Source organism: Hyaena hyaena, unplaced genomic scaffold (assembly GCF_003009895.1).
Source record: "Hyaena hyaena isolate Hyena2069 unplaced genomic scaffold, ASM300989v1 scaffold_673, whole genome shotgun sequence".
Lineage (NCBI taxonomy): Eukaryota > Metazoa > Chordata > Mammalia > Carnivora > Hyaenidae > Hyaena > Hyaena hyaena.
Window position 1 is genome coordinate 64,147 of NW_024081308.1, and position 19,867 is coordinate 84,013.

The window sequence follows — 19,867 nt, forward strand, 5'->3', positions numbered from 1 at the left end:
TTCAAATCAGTGGGGAAGAAATGGGATAGAATTGGGACCATTATCTCCATCAGGGAAAAAATAAAACTAAATCTCTGATACCTGCACTTCCATGTTCACTGCATTATTATTCACAATAGCCAAGGTATGGAAGCAACCCAAGTGTCCATCATCAGATGCATGAATAAAGAAAATGTGGCATATGCATACACTGGAATATTATTCAGTCTTAAAAAGAAGGAAACCCTGCCATTGGGAACAAAATGCATATACTTGGAAGACATTATGCAAAGTGAAATAAGCCAGTTACGGAAAGACAAATACTGTGTGACACCACTCTTTTAAGGCGTCCAAAATAGTCGAACTCCTAGAAACAGAGAACATGATAGTGATTGCCAAAGGCAAGGGCATGGGGGAGTTTGATCAATGAGTATAGTTTCAAATATGCTAGATTAATAAATTCTAGAGATCTGCCTTACAACATAGTGCCCAGAGTTAACAATATGGTATTGTTGTTGCACATGACTTTAGCGTCAGCCCTTCCATCTTGACCCAGAGTTTACCTTCTGGGTCTGCACTCAGAGGGCTACGTGACTATCCTCAGGTGCAAGGAAAAAACAAATAAGAAGACAAGGGTTAATGTCCCCTGCTAATGATTGTTTATGACACTGTTTGCATACTTTGTCCTTGAGATAATGGCTATTCCCTTGAAATTCTCCTAAAACCCTAAACCTTGCCTTCAAAATAACAAATGTTTTCCTACATACCAGGATAAGGGCCGCTGTCTTTATCACTTTGTAGCCTTTTTTACAATAATTGCTCAGTTCTGCTTCTGCACTGCCCGCTTGTCTGCTTGCTGATTATCAAAAACCCTAAATCCTCTGCACATTCCGAGTTCTGTGTTAACACTGTGCAGTCCCGGCCGGTAATGATGACTCCCTTAATTTGGCTTCAGTGGTCTCGGCTGGTCTCTGTGTCTCTCGGCATAACACTGTCACTTAAAATTTGTTAAGAAGGTGGATCTCATGTTAAGTGTTTTTATCACACACAAAAAAATGAGAGAATACAGGAAGCCTTTGTGATATCTGTATTACCGTGTTCGTGGTAATAGTAATGGTATCATGGGGAAGTCACACTTCCAAACTCACCAAATTGTACACATTAAGTACGTGCAATCCTTTATACATCAATTATGCCTCAACAAAGCTGTTTTAACAAAAAACTAAATTCTTTACTTTTACCATCCTCAAAAGTAAGTTCAAGATGGAACTAAGTGCTCAATATAATAATTTTATATTATAGACATAAATAATATTTATTTAAGCAACAAAATAATCCATCATAAAACTGAGAGTTTTGACTACATCAATATTTTAAATTCTGGGCAAAAAATCTATTAAAATGTTTAAAGATGTGTCATAGACCAGGAGAAAATATCTGCAATCTATATAACAAATGAAGGATTATAATGTATAACAATTTCCAAAAATCAATTAGAAAAATACAAACAACCTAATAGAAAAGTCATTACGGACCATGAGTAGACTGTTCACACAGGAAAAAAAAGTGACCTGTTAAATGTAAAAATATGGTCAGCCTCTCCAGTAAATACAAAAATACAAATAAATATCCATTATGTATCATATTGGAAACTTTAAAAATTAATATCCCTGGTATGGTGAATAAAGAGAAATGGACACTCCCATTGATTGTTGGTAGGACCATAAATTTGACAGCCTATTGGAAGAAGGAGATTTAAGAGCATCTATCAAAAATTTAAATACACATACTCTCAGAAGCATCAACACAATCTCTATCAATTTATATATCCAAAATGAACACATATATGCACAGAAGTATGCACAAAGATATTTTAACTGTAAAATTTTGGAAACAATTTGAATATCTATCAAAAGGATAATAATTACAGTGCACATAGATTACAGAATCCTATGCTGCCTATACAGCTGATCTCAACATACTAAGAAGGAAACTTCTCTAAAACACAATTAAGTGACCAAAATCAAAGAACTTTATTATGACCTCTCATTCACTGGTTTGAATCATAGAGAAGATAAGATTGTGGTAATACAAATGTTTGGGAAAAGGGAGCTATGAGATCTAGTTTTCTTCTGAATTCAAATAAGTCCCATAGTTAGTGTATTGAAAAATGTATTAGGAAGTATGGTCTTCTTTAGGACTTTTTTAAAAAAATTATGTTTATTTTTGAGAGAGAAAGAGAGAGACAGAGTACAAGCAGCAGGGGAGGGGCAGAGAGAGAAGGAGACAGAATCTGAAACAGGCTCCAGGCTCCAAGCTGTCAGCACAGAGCCTGACAGCAGAGCTCAAACCCGCCAACCGTGAGATCATGAGCCGAGCCAAAGTCAGACGCTTAACCAACTAAGACACCCAGGAGCCCCATTTTTAGGACTTTTTAAGAAGTTTAGTCTTTTGTTTGTTTGTCTGTTTTTAGTTTTGTTTAAATGCACTGACTCCCATGCAGTAAGTAAATGTTTTCCTTGTTAGACTTGCTTTGACATCTATAGCAGAGAGTTCCATGATAAAATAAAAATACTGGGGCACCTGGGTGGCTCAGTCAGCTAAGCAACTGGTTTCAACTCAGGTAATGATCTCAGAGTTTGTGGGTTTGAGCCCCATGTTGGGCGCTGTGCTGACAGCTCAGAGCCTAGAGCTTTGTCTCCCTCTCTCTCTGTCCCTCCCCTGCTTGTGCTCTGTCTCTCTCTCTCTCAAAATTAAATAAAAATTAAAAGTACCAGTATCCATGAGTGAGCAAGCAATTTACATCTCCTACTTAATTCTCTCCTCCCCAACTTTATACACACTTCTTCTCACACATACACACACGTGCACACATGCACACACACACACACACACACGACATACTCTGTATTTTCCTTCACTACATAGCAAACTTCCAGAAAGTAATAACTTCTCAATTTAAAATGTTATTATTTGGATGCATCAAAGAAGTAGATCACCCCACAATGACATCTATGCCCTCTGAAAAAAATACAGACACTGTTGTAAGGCAACAAGAAAGTGAACAAAAGTAGGCAGATTTTGAGGGAAAGTGGAAACTGGGAGGAAGTAGCTAGCATAGGGTGAGTTTCACATTTTTGTGGTTTTGCTCTGAGGGCAGTTGTAGCTGTGGAGGTGTGGAGTGTGACAGAAATTCTGATAAAAAGCTTACCATATTTCTGGAATTAGAGGATGGGAGAAGGAGCCCATAGCCATCAGAGTGAGGGAGGAATTGCTAAAAAAGAAAACAAACAAAAAAGTGGTACCCCAAATTCTGTGTACAGACTCTACTCAAATTTGTGCATAGCCCCTGAATTACACAGGTGCAGGGCATCCTGAAAGCAAATCAAACTAAGACCTGACCTGCCACCCACTATAGTCAAGACAGAGACTGCACTTTGAGTCTAAACTAAACACAAACATCAACACCCTTCAGAGCAATATAACAGAATCCAGAGACTCCACAATATAATGTTCAAAATATCTAGAACACAACCCAAAATTAACCAAGATACAAAGAATCTGTATAGTTCTATTGACCTATTATCAAATGAATAAATAAACAAAGAACCACACCAAGATAAGTGACAATTTGTAATATTCAGAAAATGGCTTAAACTTGCTATTATAACAATGCTTAGAGAGGAAAAGGAAAATAAGAATCTGATAATGACTGAATATCAGCAGAAATAAGAACTATAAAAAAAAAACCTAACAAATCATTTAGTGCTGAAATATATAATACAGAAAATTTAAAATAATTGGATTGGTTTCATATTAGAATGGGAAAAATAGAGGGGAAAAAATGAGTGAGCTTGAAGATATGTCAATAGAAATTATTCCATCTGAAAAGAGGGGGAAAAGAAAAAAGGGTGAAACAGCCTCAAGGACATGTGGTGTCATCTCAAGTACTCTAGCATATGTATAACTGGAGTCATGGAAAGAGATGAGAGAGAGAGAATGAGCAAAAAATATAGTTTAGGATATTATGACTGAAAACTTCCTAAATTTGGTGGAATACATAAATATACAGATTCAAACTCTCAGAAAATGGCAAACACACAAATAGGAATAAAATAGAGTCAAGACACATCATAGTTAAACTGCTAAAATCAAAGATACAGAGAAAATTTTGAAAGTAGCCAGGAAACAATGACACATTAAAGATATGGTAACAACTACAGGCCAATATCCCTTATGCACATTGATTAAAAAAAAATCCTCCACAAAATACTAGGAAACCAAATTCAGCAACATATTAACAAGATTACACACCACAATCAAGGAGGATTTATTCCTGGATCACAAGGATGCTTCAACATATGCAAATTGATAAATGTAATATGCCACATCAAAAGAATGAAAGAGAAAAAACACATTACCATCTTAATCAATGCAGAGAAAGTGTTTGACAAAACTGAACCCTTTTGAGTATTTATAAAAATACTCAATAATCTAGGAATAGAAGAAAATTACCTCAATATAATAAAATCCATATTCAAAAACCCATAGTGAACATCACACTCAATGATGAGGGACTGTGAGCTTTTCACCTAAGATCAGGAACAAGACAAGGATGCCCACTTTCATCACTTCTATTCACCTTAGTACTAAAAGTCCTAGCCAGAGCAAATGGGCAACAGAAAAATAAGCATGCAAATCATACAGGAAGAAGTAAAATTAACTCCAATCACAGATGATATTATCTTGTATGTAAGAAAATCCTAAAGACTCCACAAAAATCTCTTAGAACTAACAAGCACATTCAGCAACATGGCAACATTCAAAGTCAACATACAAAACATGGCTGCATATCTATACACTAACGAAGAGCAATCGGAAAAGGAAATGAAGAAAATAATTCCATTTAAAATAGCATAAAGAAGAATAAAATGCTTAGGGATTGACTCCACCAAGCAGGTTAAAGTCTTGTACAGTGAAAACTGAAAAATGTTTCTGAAAGAAACTAAAGAAGACATAAATGGAAATATTTTCCCATGTTTATGGAGTAGAAGACAACATTGTTAAGATGTCAGGACCACCCAAAGTTATCTAGTGATTTAATGTAATTCCAATCAAAACCCCAATGAGGGGGTCTTTTTGCAGAAATACAAAAACCTATCCTAAAACACATATGGAATTTCAAGAAACCCCAAATAATTCCAAAAAATAACAGAGCTAGAGGACTCACTTCCTGATTTTAAAGCTAAATGTAAAGCTACAATAATCAAACAGTGTGGTACTGAGATAAAGAATAGATAGATCAATGGAAGAGAAGAAAAAATCCAGAAATAAACCTTCAAATGTATGGTCAAATGATTTTCAACAAAAGTGCCAAGACTATTCAATGGGGAAAGTCCATCTTTTCAACAATGGTGCTGGGAAAACTGGCTATTCACATACAAAAGAATAAAGCTGAACTCTTACTTAATACAATATACAAAAATTAACTCAATTGATCCATAACCCGAAATGTAAGATCTAAAACTCTAAAACTCTCAGAAGGAAGCATAGGATTTGACAACAATTTCTTTGATATGACACCAAAGGCACAGGGAACAAGAGAAAAATTGACAAGTTAGATGTAATGAAAATTAAATTTTTTGTGTCTCAGAAGACACTGCTGACAGCCTGAAAAGACAAACCTCAGAATGGGAGAAAATATTTGCAAATCATATGTCCAATAAAGGATTAATAGGGATACGGATATAGAGACCTCCTATATGCTCCAAGTGAAACAAAACTCAACACAATTCAAAAACAAAAAAAGCAAAGAAGCCAATTTAAAAACTGACTTGAATAGACATTTCTCCAAGAAGATATACAGATGACCAATAAGCACATGAACAGATGCTCAACATCACTACTCATTAGGGAAATGCAAATCAAACCCACAATGAGATACCACCTCAAACCCATTAGAATGGCTACTTTCAAAAGCAAAAACAGAAAATAGCAAGCGTTGGCAAGGATGTGGAGAAAATGGAACCCTGTGCAATGTTCATAGGATGGTAAGATGATATAGCTGCTATGGAAAACTTTTTATGGCAATTCTTAAAAAAATGAAAACTAATGCCTACTTCTGGGTATGTACTCAGAAGAATATAAAGCAAGGTTGTGAAGAGATATGTGTACATATATGTTATAGCAACATTATTTACAACAGCCAAAAGATGGAATCAACCCACGTGTCCATGAACAGATGAATGAATAAGCTAAATGTGGTGTACATATACAATGGAATATTATTCAGCTTTAAAAAGAAAACATTTTTAAATTCTGACATACACTGCAACATGGATGAAACTTGAGAACATTATGCTAAGTAAAATAAGCGAGACACAAAAAGACAAACCCTGTGATTCCAATTATATATGTTTCTTAGAATCATCAAAATCATAGTCAGGAGCATCTGGGTGGTTAGTAGGTTAAGCATCTGACTTCAGCTCAAGTCATGATCTTGAGGTTCATGAGTTCAAGCTCAACATTGGGCTCTGTGCTGACAGCTCAGAGCCTGGAGCCTGCTTCTGATTCTGTGTCTCCCTCTCTCTCTGCCCCTCCCCGCCACACTCTGTCTCTGTCTCTGTCTCTCTCTCTCTCTCTGAAAAATAAATAAACATTAAAAAGAAATTTTTTAAAATCATAAAGTCAGAAAGTAGAATGGTGGCTGCCAGGGGCTGGGAGGACTGGGGAATGGGGAGTTATTTTTTAGTGGGTACAGAGTTTCAGTTTTACAAGATGAAAATTGTTCTAGGGATGGATGATGGTGGTAAAGATTGCACAATATGAATGTATTGGTATAATTGCCACTGAACTGTACACTTAAAAATGGTTAAGATATGGAGTGCCTGGGTGGTTCAGTTGGTAGAGTGTCTGACTCTTGATCACAGCTTACTGAGGTCATAATTTTGTAGTTTGTGAGATCAAGCCCCACATCAGGCTCTGTGCTGACAGTGTGGAGCCTGCTTGAGATTCTCTTTCTCCCTCTCTCTCTCTACTCCTCACCCACTCATGCCTCTCTCTCTCTCTCAAAATAAATAAATAAAACTTTAAAACAAATAGTTAAGATGTAAGTTTTATGTGTATTTTACCACAATAAAAAATGAGGGGAAAATAGGGCAACAATAATTTAAGTGACCATAGTCTTTCCATCAGAAACCACAGAGGCCAACAGACAGTGAAGCAACATCTTTAAATTGAATAAATCAGAAACAACTGTCAACCTAGAAAAATAATATTCAAGGATAAAAATCAAACAAAGCGTAAGAGAATTGTCACCCCCTAGATGCATTACAAGAGATGCTAAAGAAAGTTCTTCAAGGCAAAGGGAAATATCAGAAGAAAACTCAGGTATTCAGGAACAGATAAAGAATATTAAAAATGATAAATATAACAGATTATTTTCTCTTAATTTCTTGAAAATATGACTGTTAGATAGCTGTATCATCATGTAACATTAATTATTTATATGCATATTATGTATAATGTATGCATATATGCATATTATATATGTGCATATAATTATAACAAGCATGTAACAAGTATATATAACAAGTATAGCATAAAGGACAGTAGAGGGTAGTATATGAACCCATAAAGCACCAAAGTGTTTATGTTTTTTCATGCAGTGATACAGTGTTAACTCTAAGTAGACTATAAAAACAAAGGGTGTTTATTATAATTCCTCCCACAAGCACTTTTTGAAAACACAATTATAAGAGATATATCTAAAAGCTAACAGAGAGTCAATTCATCAGGAAGATAACAATTATAAATGTCTCTATGCCTTAAGCAAAAATTAACAGATTGGAAGAAAAAGACACAATTCCACAATTCTAATAAAGAATTTCAAACCCTTCTCTAAGCTATTCATAGAAAACAGAGATGAAAGGTAGATAAAAACAGAGAACCCAAGAAACATTGCCAGCTACCCTGACCTAATTTATATTTATGGGACATTAAAGCCCAAAACTTCAGAATATGCATTCTTTTTGAATACAAATTATATGTTTACCAAAATAGAACATTTCGTGGGCCATAAAACTAGTCTCAATAGGGGTGCCTGGGTGGCTCAGTCAGCTAAGTGTCCAACTTTGGCTCAGGTCATGATCTCATGGTTCATGGGTTTGAGCCTGGGGGGGGCTCTGTGCTGACAGCTAGCTCAGAGCCTGGAGCCTGCTTCCGATTCTGTGTCTCCCTCTCTCTGACCCTTTCCTGCTCAAACTGCCTCTCTCTCTCTCAGAAATAAATAAAACATTAAAAAATACTAGTCTCAATAAATTTAGATAAACAAAGTATATTATCTAACCACAAAGGAACTAAATTAGAAATCAATAGAAATAAGATATCTAGGAAAGTCCCAAATACTCAGAAGTTAACACACTTCTAACTTATCAATGTGCTAAAAAGGAAATTACAAAGTTTTTAAATATTTCAAAATGAATGATAATGAAATGTAGCATATGAGAATTTGTGATGTAGCTACACATTCTTAGAGGGAAGTATATAGCTTTAAATGCCAATATTAGAAAGGAAGACATGTCTAAAACCAGTGACCTGAGGCCCCACTTTGAGAAGCGATAAAAAGAAGAGTAAAGTGCTCCCCAAAGATATGAGTCGTGAAATATTAAAAATAAGAGCAGACGTTAACAAAATAGAAGATAAACAATGGAGGGGCGCCTGGGTGGCTTAGTCGGTTAAGCGTCCAACTTTCGCTTAGGTCATGATCTCGCGGTTCGTGGGTTCGAGCCCCGCGTCGGGCTCTGTGCTGACTGCCAGCTCAGAGCCTGGAGCCTGTTTCAGAGTCTGTGACTCCCTCTCTCTCTGACCCTCCCCTGCTCATGCTGTCTCTCTCTCTCTCTCTCCTAGAAATAAATAAAAAAAAAAATTAAAAAAAAGAAGATAAACAATGGAGAAAATTGACCAAACCTAAAACTCATTCTATGTAAAGATGAATAAAATGCTAAACTCCTAGGTGTATTAATTAAGAAAAAAGGGAGAGAACACAAGTCACCAATAATAAGAATGAAAAAGGCATGATCACTGTAGATCCTACCCACATACATTAAAGGAATGATAAGAGAATATTGAACAACTTAATGCCAAAAAGTTTTTTGACACCATAGTTAGAATGAACAAATTCTTTGAAAAATACGACTTGACAAAAACATACAGAAGATTAAAAAGAAAATCTGAACAGCCCTGTACCTACTAAATGAATGTGTTATCTAAAACCTTTCTACTAAGAAACTTCAAGCCCCAGATAAATCAGTGAACTCTATCAAACTTTCAAAAAATAAATAATACATTAACTTTTCTAGAAAATAGAGAAGGGAACACTTCCAACTGTGTTTTATTACCAGCACAACACTAGTTTTAAAGAAGCCCAACAGATATGTCAGAAAAAATAGAATTCTAAGCTAATATATCTCAGAAACATATATACCAATTTTTTTTAACAAAATGGTAGCAAAGTGTCTCTAACAAATTATAAAAAGAATACTAATGACCTAGTTAACACTCTAAAATTGATCGAGATATTTCACAATATTAACAGAATAAAGAAGAAAAATGATAAGATCCTCTGATGGATACAGGAAACACATTTGACAAAATTCAACATTCATTTATGATTTTCACCAAACTAAGAATAAAAGGGAACTTCTTTGATTTGATTAAGGACATCTAAAAAAGAAATCTACCATGAACATAGTTGATGGTGACATTTGAACACTTCACCCTAAGGCTAACAATGAGTCAAGAATTTCCACTCTCACCACATCTATTCAGTGTTGTCCTGCAGGTCCTGACCATTTCAACTGGACAAAGAAAAGAAAAATTAAAAGCATAACGCTCAGAAATAAAGAAGTAAGTTTGTCTCCATTTAGGGTTGCCATGATTGTTTACATAGACAAATTCTCGGAAAAAAATCTACAAAACAAATAAGTGAATTAAGGAAGGTCTCAGACTACAAGATTTATATACAAAAATCAACTGTATTTTCATATAATAGGAGCAAAGAGTTGGAAATGAAATGTTAAATATATATCTCTAGGGAAATATAAATCTCCAAGAAATAGAAGCAGGGATGGATTTAACAAAAGTTACGCAAGATGTCTTCACTGAAAAAGACCTAAATAAATGAAGGGCTATGTGGTGTATAATGTGGAAGAATCAGTACTGTTTCAATGTCTATTCTTCCCAAATTGTGGGAGCTGGCAAGTCTGAATTCTGCGGGGCAGACTAGCAAGCTGGTGCCCCAGGCAAGAGTTGGTATTGCAAACTGAATCCAAAGCCAGGCTTCGGTGAGAATTCCTCTTCTTTGGAGACATTGGTCATTTTCTTCTAAGTCCTTTAATTGATAGGATGAGGCACACTCCCATTATGGAAAGTAATTGGCTTTACTCAGAGTCTACTTATTTAAATGTTATCTTTCACATAAACATCCATACTGGTGTTTGGCACATATGTGAGTATCTGGCCTAATGAAATTGGCACAAAATTAACAATCACACACAGATTTACTAGAAATGGATCATAAATCTAAAGCTAAAAGCAAAAATTAGGAATAGAGGAAAACAGGAGAAAAATATTTGTGACCTTGTGGCAGACAAAGATTTCTTAGGAAATGTTTAAAAACACACAAAAACCACAAAAGAAAAAAAGCAAAGATTAATTGAAATTTGTCAGAATTAAAAACTTCTGGTCATTGAACAACACCATCAAGAAAATTAAAAAACAAGCCACAGAATGAGAGAAAACATTCACAATCCGGATATCTGACAATGGACTTGTATCCAGAATACATAAAGAGCTCTTATAATCCAAGAAGAAGAATTCAGACAATTCAATGAAGTGTGAACAAAAGAATTGAACAGACATTTGACCAAAAATGATGTATGAGTGACCAATTAGCACACAAAAGATACTCCACATCATTTGTCTTCAAGGAAATGAAAATTAAATTCACAATGAAATATTACTATGAAACCATTAAAATAGCTAAAGTCAAAGATATTGCCCATAGTAAGTGTTGGGGAGAATGCAGAACAATGGCTCTCTTATGATAGATAATTAAACTGGTAAACCACCTTGAAAAAGTGTTGGACAATTTCTTTAAAAACTAAACATGTATCTACCACACTATATGGAACATATACCTTCATATTTAGCCAACAGAATTGAAAATATGTCATAGCAAATACTTGTATATGAATATTCATAATAGCATTATTTGTAATAGCCCATAGTGGAAACAACCCAAATACTCATGAACAGGTAGGTGACTGGGTAAACAACTGTGGCATGTATATATGATGGGCTCCTACGCAGCAAAAAGGAAAATGATATGCAACAGCATGGGTGAATCTTAAAGTCATTACCCTGAGTGAAAGACATGTAAAATACTATGTGATTCCATTTACATAAAATTCTAGAAAGTGCAAACTAATGTGTAGTGCCAGAAACTAGACCAGTGATTGCCTGGGGCCTGGGACATAGAGATGGCTGGAGGCCGATGGGCATCATTTGGAGTGATTGAAATGTTCTCATGTTAATGGTGGTGGTTTCACAGGTATAAAGAATTGCCAGAATTCATCAGATGGTACACTTTATATGGATGAAGTTTATTCAGTGTAAGTTATATCTCAATACACCTCAATAAAAGCATAGCCATATAGTCAATGGCATTGTAGTAGCTTTATAACCAGGCAGATGGTAGCTACAATGGCTGTTGATATAGCATTATGTATAAACGTGTTAAATCACTAACGTGTACACGTGAAACTAACATAACATTGTGTGTCAACTATGCATAAATAAATAGATAAGCAAATAACTGAATAAATGAATAAAATAAAAGTTAATCAGTAAATAAGAGCATAGCCTTATATGAGATTTTCTTCCGGTTTTTTTTCCCTTTGGCAATCAGGAAAGGGGACTGGGCATGTCAGTTTCTTAATCAGCTTTTGATGCATAACAAGCCACTCCAAAAACAACAGACTTAAACAGCTAGTTCTTTTTTAAAATATATTTTATGACTATCTTTCAATGGTTCAAAATTGTATTTTTGACAAATTATAATATAGCATAAATGTAAATATTTGATACTAAAAAGAATGATATCCATTAACTGTTTTCCCCAAGAGCAGATGCTCTTCAATCAAGTAGTTCCCTGGTCTTCTTTTCCCCACTCATACTTTATTTTGAAATTTTCCAAATTTTTGGAAAAAATGAAAGCATTGTGGAGTGTACACCTGCATGATCACTATTTAGATTCTACAGCTGACGCTTTACTAGATTACAATAGGTTCTTCGGCTCACAGTCCTACTGGACCCGTGGTCTGGCCAGACCTGGCCTGCTGTGCTCGCTCTTTGCCTGCCGTGGAGGTGGAAGTAGGGGCTAGCGGTCTGGGCCTGGGCCCCGCTCCTGCGTCCAGCTGGTGGCTGGATTCTGAAGATGAATGGGCCTTTGTCTATCACCATCCAGCAGGATAGCCAGAGCTCTTTACATAACAACCACTTCCAAAGCAGCAAGACTACAAGGCTTTTGAGGCCTGGGCTTCTAACCTGTATATCATACAACTTCCATAGCATTACTTCTACTAGATGCTATTGTCAACAAAGCCAACCTCAAACTGGGGTGGGGTGGGGAGGGAATGTGGGCAAACTCCATCTCTTGATGAGGTCTTCACTTTTGAAGTCTACCCGACTCAACTCATAGGTGGCTTATGCATTGATTCTCTAAAATGTCTGGAGTCCCCAGCTTCACACGTCTCCTCAGCCTGTGTCCTCAACCAGCTGACAGAGTCCTAACTCACAAACAGAGGTCTCTGTTCCCTGCCCAGGTAAAGAGTCTCCAGTGTCCATGATAATAAGCACCCGTTAGGCACCAGGCACTCTGCTCGGCATTTTACATCCATTCCTCCTACACCCTTAAACGATAATAGTGAGATGCTCCCACTTTGCAAATGAAACTCACAAAAGTTAAGGAACATTATTTAACCACAAAAGGTTATTTAAGCTCACAAAGGTTAAATAACACATATAAAGGTAAATAACAAGGGCACTTGGGTGGCTCAGTTGGTTAAACATCCGACTCTTGGTCTTGGCTCAGGTCATGATCTCACTGCACTGACAGTGCTGCTTAGTATTCTCTCTCTCTCTCTCTCTCTCTGTTCCCTGTTCATGTGTGCTCTCTCTCTTTCTCTCTCTCAAAAATAAATAAAATGTTTTAAAAAGGTAAATAACAAGAATCACACCTGTGACAGGGACACAGAACTCAAACCTTGTTCTGTCAAACTCCTAGGCCCGTCTTCTTAGGTACTATCCATGCTGTTCGACTGCTAGAAATCGTAAATATTTTTCATTTTTTAAGAAGAAAACTCATGAAAGGCGTATCTCATTTTACCCTCATATAGCCAAGGAAATTTTAGAACTTCCACCCAACACACACACACACACACACACACACACACACACACACACACCTTGGGGCATCTGGTAATATTTTTTAAACCTCTTTAACAATTATTATTTTGAAAGGACGATTTTGACTAATGAGTCACCGCTTCAGTGTCCCAGGGTTTAATAATAGCAAAGCCTGCTGGAGGTTAAAAAGGGATCTGGAGGAGAGTGGAAGCAGATGGGGGGGCTGCCGAGGGGTATTTGAGCCAGATGGCAAGGCCATGCCGCTGAGACCGGCTCTTCTTTTCTTCTCACTTCGGTGCACTTTAGGTCCTAATCCATCCAGTACAAATCAATCACGAAAGGACAATTTCTGCTTTTAGGATCAGAATGAAAAATAAGGAAGTTCTTTCTTTATGGTATACTTTGGAGGATGTGGTTACAGGGTTTATGACACTGCACAGAGGAAAAATAATGAAATGTCAGGATCCGTACTTGTAGACTAGCCTGGGGGAACAGTTTAAATGTGGAGAGGAGCAAGGAATAAGTTTAAAGGACTGTTTAGTGCCTGTGGGCTGCCAGCAAGCCTCCAGCCAGAGAACACTTCAATCACCCATGAATGGGAGCCGTCTGTCAACTCTTAGAATTCCGGAGGCTCTGTAGTGATTCATGCTAAGATTTTAATATCTCACGGCATTATAGACAAGAATCTTGGGGTGACGGATCCGGATATAACATTGTGGTTATTTGCGGATGATGTTCCTCAAATTTCTTCTGCTAGCTCCAGGATTTCCTCTTGTACGTGGTATACCTTGCAGACACAGGGATATATGTTTCTGACAGGAAAAGTGGACCAAAATGAAAGCCATGCACATGCTTCAAAAAAAATCAAATTAAAAAAAAACCTTTCTCTCCTTATATAATACACTGAATTTTATTCATTTATTTTGAGAGAGAGAGGAGCACGCGAGAGGGAGGGAGGGGGGCAGGGGGAGAGCAAGTCAATCCCAAGCAGGCTCCATGCTGCCAGCACAGTGCCCGATGCGAGGCTTGATCTCATGAACCATGAGATCAGGACCTGAGCCGAAACCAAGAGTTGGACACAGACTGAACTACCAAGGTGCCCTAATATACTGAATTTTAAAATTTGGTTTTCATAGTGAGAAAAATCTGATTTCAAAAAAATCATGTCTTGATTCAGAATAGAGATGATTTTTTTTACCAAAAAAAAAAAAATCATTACCATTCAGAATCATGTCTCAAAAAAAAAGAAAGAAAAGAAAAGAAACAAAACAAAACCAGAAGACAAGGGAAGATCAGATAACATGGTTGGCTAGTCTGGCATTAGCTAATTTAATTCTCACAACAACTTTAGGAGGCAGAGGTGATTATTCTCATTATTCATATGAGGATTTAAATCGTTTGTTTTCTGGGGTTGGCTCAGTCCGTTAAGTGTCCAACTCTTTATTTCGGCTCAGGTCATGACTTCACAGTTTGGGAGACGAGCCCTCCTTCGGGCTTCATGCTGACAGTGCTGAGCCTGCTTGTATTCTCTCTCTCCCCCTCTCTCTCCTCCTCTCTCTCCCTGCCTCTCACGTGCTCTATCTCCCTCTCCCTCCCTCTCTCTCTCTCTCTCAAAATAAATAAAACTTAAAAAATAGTTTATTTTCTGAAGATCATGTAGCCAGTGAGGGAAAAAGCCAGGATTCAAACTCAGGACAGTGTGACTCTAAAACCAAGCTATTTTTACCTCTTAGAAAGGGATCAAAGTGAGAAATGTCAATCGAAGAATGTAGACAGTACACAACACAGACACTTAAGTTACTTGGGGAAATTTTAGGAGGCAGTATTGGACTAAGGGGAAACCCACCTGGAAATTGCTGCATTTCCATCCCTAATTCAGGATGCAGCGGGTCCAAGATCAACCTTCCCAGCCCCTGCCAGAGTGAATAGCGTCTTCAGCAGGGAGTTTAAACAAAAGCCAGAATGTCATAATGTAGATAAAGAACATCTCTCCTTGTAAGTCCTTACCTATCTCTGTTGAGTATTTGATTTTCTACTGAAGTGATTCTCAAAGTGGGGAGCCCCAGATCAACAGCAGCAGCATCACTGGGAGATTGTTAAAAATTAAAATTATCAAGCATATCCCCAAACTTACTGAATCAGAAGCTGTGGGGCGGAAGTACAGAGATGTGTGCTCTAACAAGCTCTCCAGATGCTTATGTTGAACGCTGAAGTTTGAGAACCTCTGCTCACCATCTCCCCAGTGCATAGTAAGTGCAATTCTCTCAACAGATAGGGAATGAATGTGTGAATGAATGAATGGTTATTTTTGCCATAGCACAATGCAACCATATGCCCCCATCATGGATGCTTGAGACCAGCCAAGCTGGAGTCAGTAGTGCTAGCTGCCTCGGTAGCAGTGCAGACAAAGGTCCCTACAAAGGAGTGTCCATACAGGTGGTCCTAGCCAGTCACGGTGACTCAGCCTTAGCATCTGAGCTCTAACCCCACCTTCCCAAGCTCCCTCATTGAGCTTATACTTGACTCTGAGGATTTGGGTCTTTTTAGGAACTGTTCTCAACCTCCTAAATATTTTGATCAAGTTTGTGTTTGTACCCCTTGGTGAAAATGTCAATGTTTTTTGTCTTCGTAATTTCCCTGTCTGGATGCATCAAAGATGCACTGTTTACAACAGAGGCTCCGGCAGTGAGAAGCAAACATGGGTCCAAGTTGGCCCGAGGAGGACCTACGAGCAAAACTCCTAATGAGACAGGTGCCCTTCCAAAGATATACTCTGGTCCCCCAACAAGTGGTCAGTGATGTGCCTCCATTCTATCTCATGATTGAAGCATTGGCTCTAGGACGGACCTGCTCACCACAAGTATACCTGCCTTGCGTCACTCTTGGTCAGGTTAGTGATGGGGGAGAGCCAAACCCTCCAGTGAGGAGCCTGAGGCTCAGGTGACATGGCATCTCTGACCTGCCCAGAACTTGTTCCTCATGTCTAGGTGTTTGCCACTGTTTTTTTTTTTTTTTCTTCAAGTTAAATTCCCATTAGTTAACATACAGGGTAATATCAGTTTCAGGTATAGAATGTAGCGATTTATCACTTAACTACAACACCCAGTGCTCATCACAGCAACCTGCCCTCCTTAGGGCCCATCACCTATTTAACCCATCCTCCCACCCACCTTCTCTCTGGTAACCATTAATTTGTTCTCTACAGTTAAGGGTCTGTTCTTGGTTTGCCTCTCTTTTTCCCCCTATGTTCATTTATTTCCTAAATTATACATAGAATATGGTATTTGTCTTCATCGGACTTCTTTTGCTTAGTATAATAATCCCTAGCTCCATCCACATCAGTGAAAATGGCAAGATTTCATTTTTTTATGGCTGAGTAATAGTCCATTGTATATATATGACATCTTTTATCCATTCATCAGTTGGACATTTGGGCTTTTTCCATAATTCGGCTATTGTTGATAGGCTATGAACATGAGGGCGCATTTATCCCTTCAATTAGTATTTTTGTATCCTTTGGATAAATATTTAGTAGTGTAACTGCTGGATCATAGGGTAGTTTTATTTTCAACAGTATGAGGAACCTCCATACTGTTTTCCAGAGTGTCTGTGCCAGTTTGCTTGCCACTATTCAGACACATATCCATTGTCATTCTATTATCTTTGTGAACAACACAGTTTCACCAAAGATATATTAGAATTTCAGCGGCTATTTGAGAAAAAATTTTGTAAATCATGTAAGAGATACTTTAAAACAGAAAGGGAATGAAATCTCTTAACATTCAAGAGTTACCATGCTTTGACATGAAGAGTCTTCAAAAAGAAACTCAGGTTCAAAACGTGGACCTTTTTAAAATTTTAATTCCAAATAGTTAGCATACAGTGTTATATCAGTTTCAGGTGTACAATGCAGTGATTCAACCCTTCCATACATCACCCAGTGCTCATCACAACGAGTGCATTCCTTAATCCCCATCACCAGGAGTTTGTTCTCTATAGCTTAGAGTCCATTTCTTGGTTTGTCTGTCTCTTTCTTCCCCCTTCACTCATTTGTTTTGTTTCTTAAATTCCACATATGACTTAAGTCATATGGTATTTGTCTTTCTCTGACTGGCTTATTTCACTTAGCATAATGCTCTCTCACTTTATCCATATTGCAAATGACAAGATTTCATTCCTTTTTATTGCTGAGTAATATTCCATTAGATAAAGATGTGGTGTCTGTGTATGTGTGTGTGTGTGTGTGTGTGTGTAGCCATATATATATATGTATATATATATGTATATATATATATATATATACCACATCTTTATCCATTTATTAATCGATGAACACTTTGGATGCTTCCATATCTTGGCTATGCTGTTAGACAATATTAGACAATTATCATTCCATATTAGACAATGCTGTTAGAAACACAGTGGTGCATGTACCCTTCTGAATTAGTGTCAAAAGCTATCTTTAGGAGATTCCTGAACTAGATCAGGCACCACCCTTGCTCACTTTGTCTGCCCAAACACCTTTTCCTCTGTGTCTTCTTCTACCTTCTGCTCTGCCTCCCTTTTCTAACTCAGCTCTATCTCAACATCTCTTAAGTCTCTTGCATCACTTCAGCTATCTCTTAAAGCCAAACCACTCATCAGGAAGCCCTTACAAGTAAACTTTAACCCATGGGCTATGTCAAAATTAGAAGGCATCGTCCAAGACTTTCCTAAGCCTAAAGGACATAAAACAAAAACTGTACTAAGAAATCCAGAATAGTCCTAGAGTTAAAACCCTGATTGCAAGACACATCAAGTAGCCTCATGTTGGCAGGCCTTTTGGAGGTGAAATCCTTGATGGCAAAGGCTCACTGTGACCATGCTGTTGATGTGATCAAGGACAGTGGTTCCATGGAAGAGCTAATTGATTCAATAAGGCTGTCAAAATAGACTGGCTTCCTTGTGGGCTGTACACAATGATGAACCTGTAAAGATTAACTAAGGTCTTCACTCTTGTAATCAGGGAACTGATGAAGCTATTGGACAATTCAAAAAAATTGTTCAGCATAATTCTAAAGCACTGGGCACAGACTCCAATGTCAATGTGACCAGCACTCAGACGTGGCTGTCAAGGAAACAAATGAAAACCTGAAACTGGAGATTTAATTAAACAAGTTAGGGCGGCAAATAACTCCTTTGTTTGACTACAGCACCTGAAAGAGCATTTTCAAAGGGCAACAGATTAAAAAAATTAAAACTCAGAACTTTTGAGTCCCCAAATTAAGCAATTACGTGCCCCAACACATAAAAACAATCGCTTAAACCCATGGAAGGAAGAATTCCAAGATGGGGACATTTCTTTCTCTGCTATGACACCACACCTGCTAATTTGATAGAGCTTCACTATGTTGATAGGACTGCCAGAAATCTTGTCCTTCTGAAGGTCTTTTCCCTCAAAATTCTTGAAGACTCAGGTCATAGCTAATTTAAACATTCTCTTGCCAGTTAGCTGATTTATATTTACCAGTTTATCTTTAAATCAAACCCAAACTGAACAGCTCTAAAAGGAACTAGACTCATGAGCACAGAGTTCCACTGACTGGCAGAAGTTTTGGAACCAAACCCATTATGTTCACAGTTGGTCCCTCTGATCCTCTCAAACCCTCACAGAACACTGTAAGATCAAAATTCACAGAGGGATTGAAAAACAGATGGCTTGGGAAGCAGTCCTACCATACTTTTTTTTTTTTTTTTTTTTTTTACAAATAGTTTATTGTCAGGTTGGTTTCCATATAACACCCAGTGCTCATCCCCACAAGTGCCCCTCTCTGTGCCCACCCCCTTCCCCCCCACATCCATCAGTCCTCAGTTTTTGTCAGCATTCAAGAGTCTCTCATTGTTTGTCTCTCCCCGTTTCCCCCACTATTTCCCCCTTTCTTCTCCCCCATGGTCCTCCGTTAAGTTCCTCCTATACGTGCAAACATGTGATATTTGTCCTTCTCTGCCTGATTTATTTTACCCAGCATAACACCCTCAAGGTCCATCCATGTTGCTACACCAGGGCAGATTTCATTTTTTCTCATTGCCATGTAGTATTCCACCTACCATACTTTTGTATCAGGTCTTGTAATACTCCTTTCCTTATAGTTATGACATCCAGAAGATGAGTACATTAATTTATCCAGGACTCAGAGCTATAAATATAATAGCCTTACCCCTTTTTCCTGTGGTGCCAAACCCCAACATCATTCTATCCTAGGTATCACGTAAGTCCTCGTATTTTACATCTTGCTCTGTTTTCTCCAGCAGAGCAGATCCCCCTAGATCAGGATAGCCAGTACCTGTTCATTTCATTCTGGGAAGACCAACATTATACTTGGGCATTATGCCTCAGGATTTTACAGAAGTCTTGTATTCCTTTTCATAAATCCTTAATCAA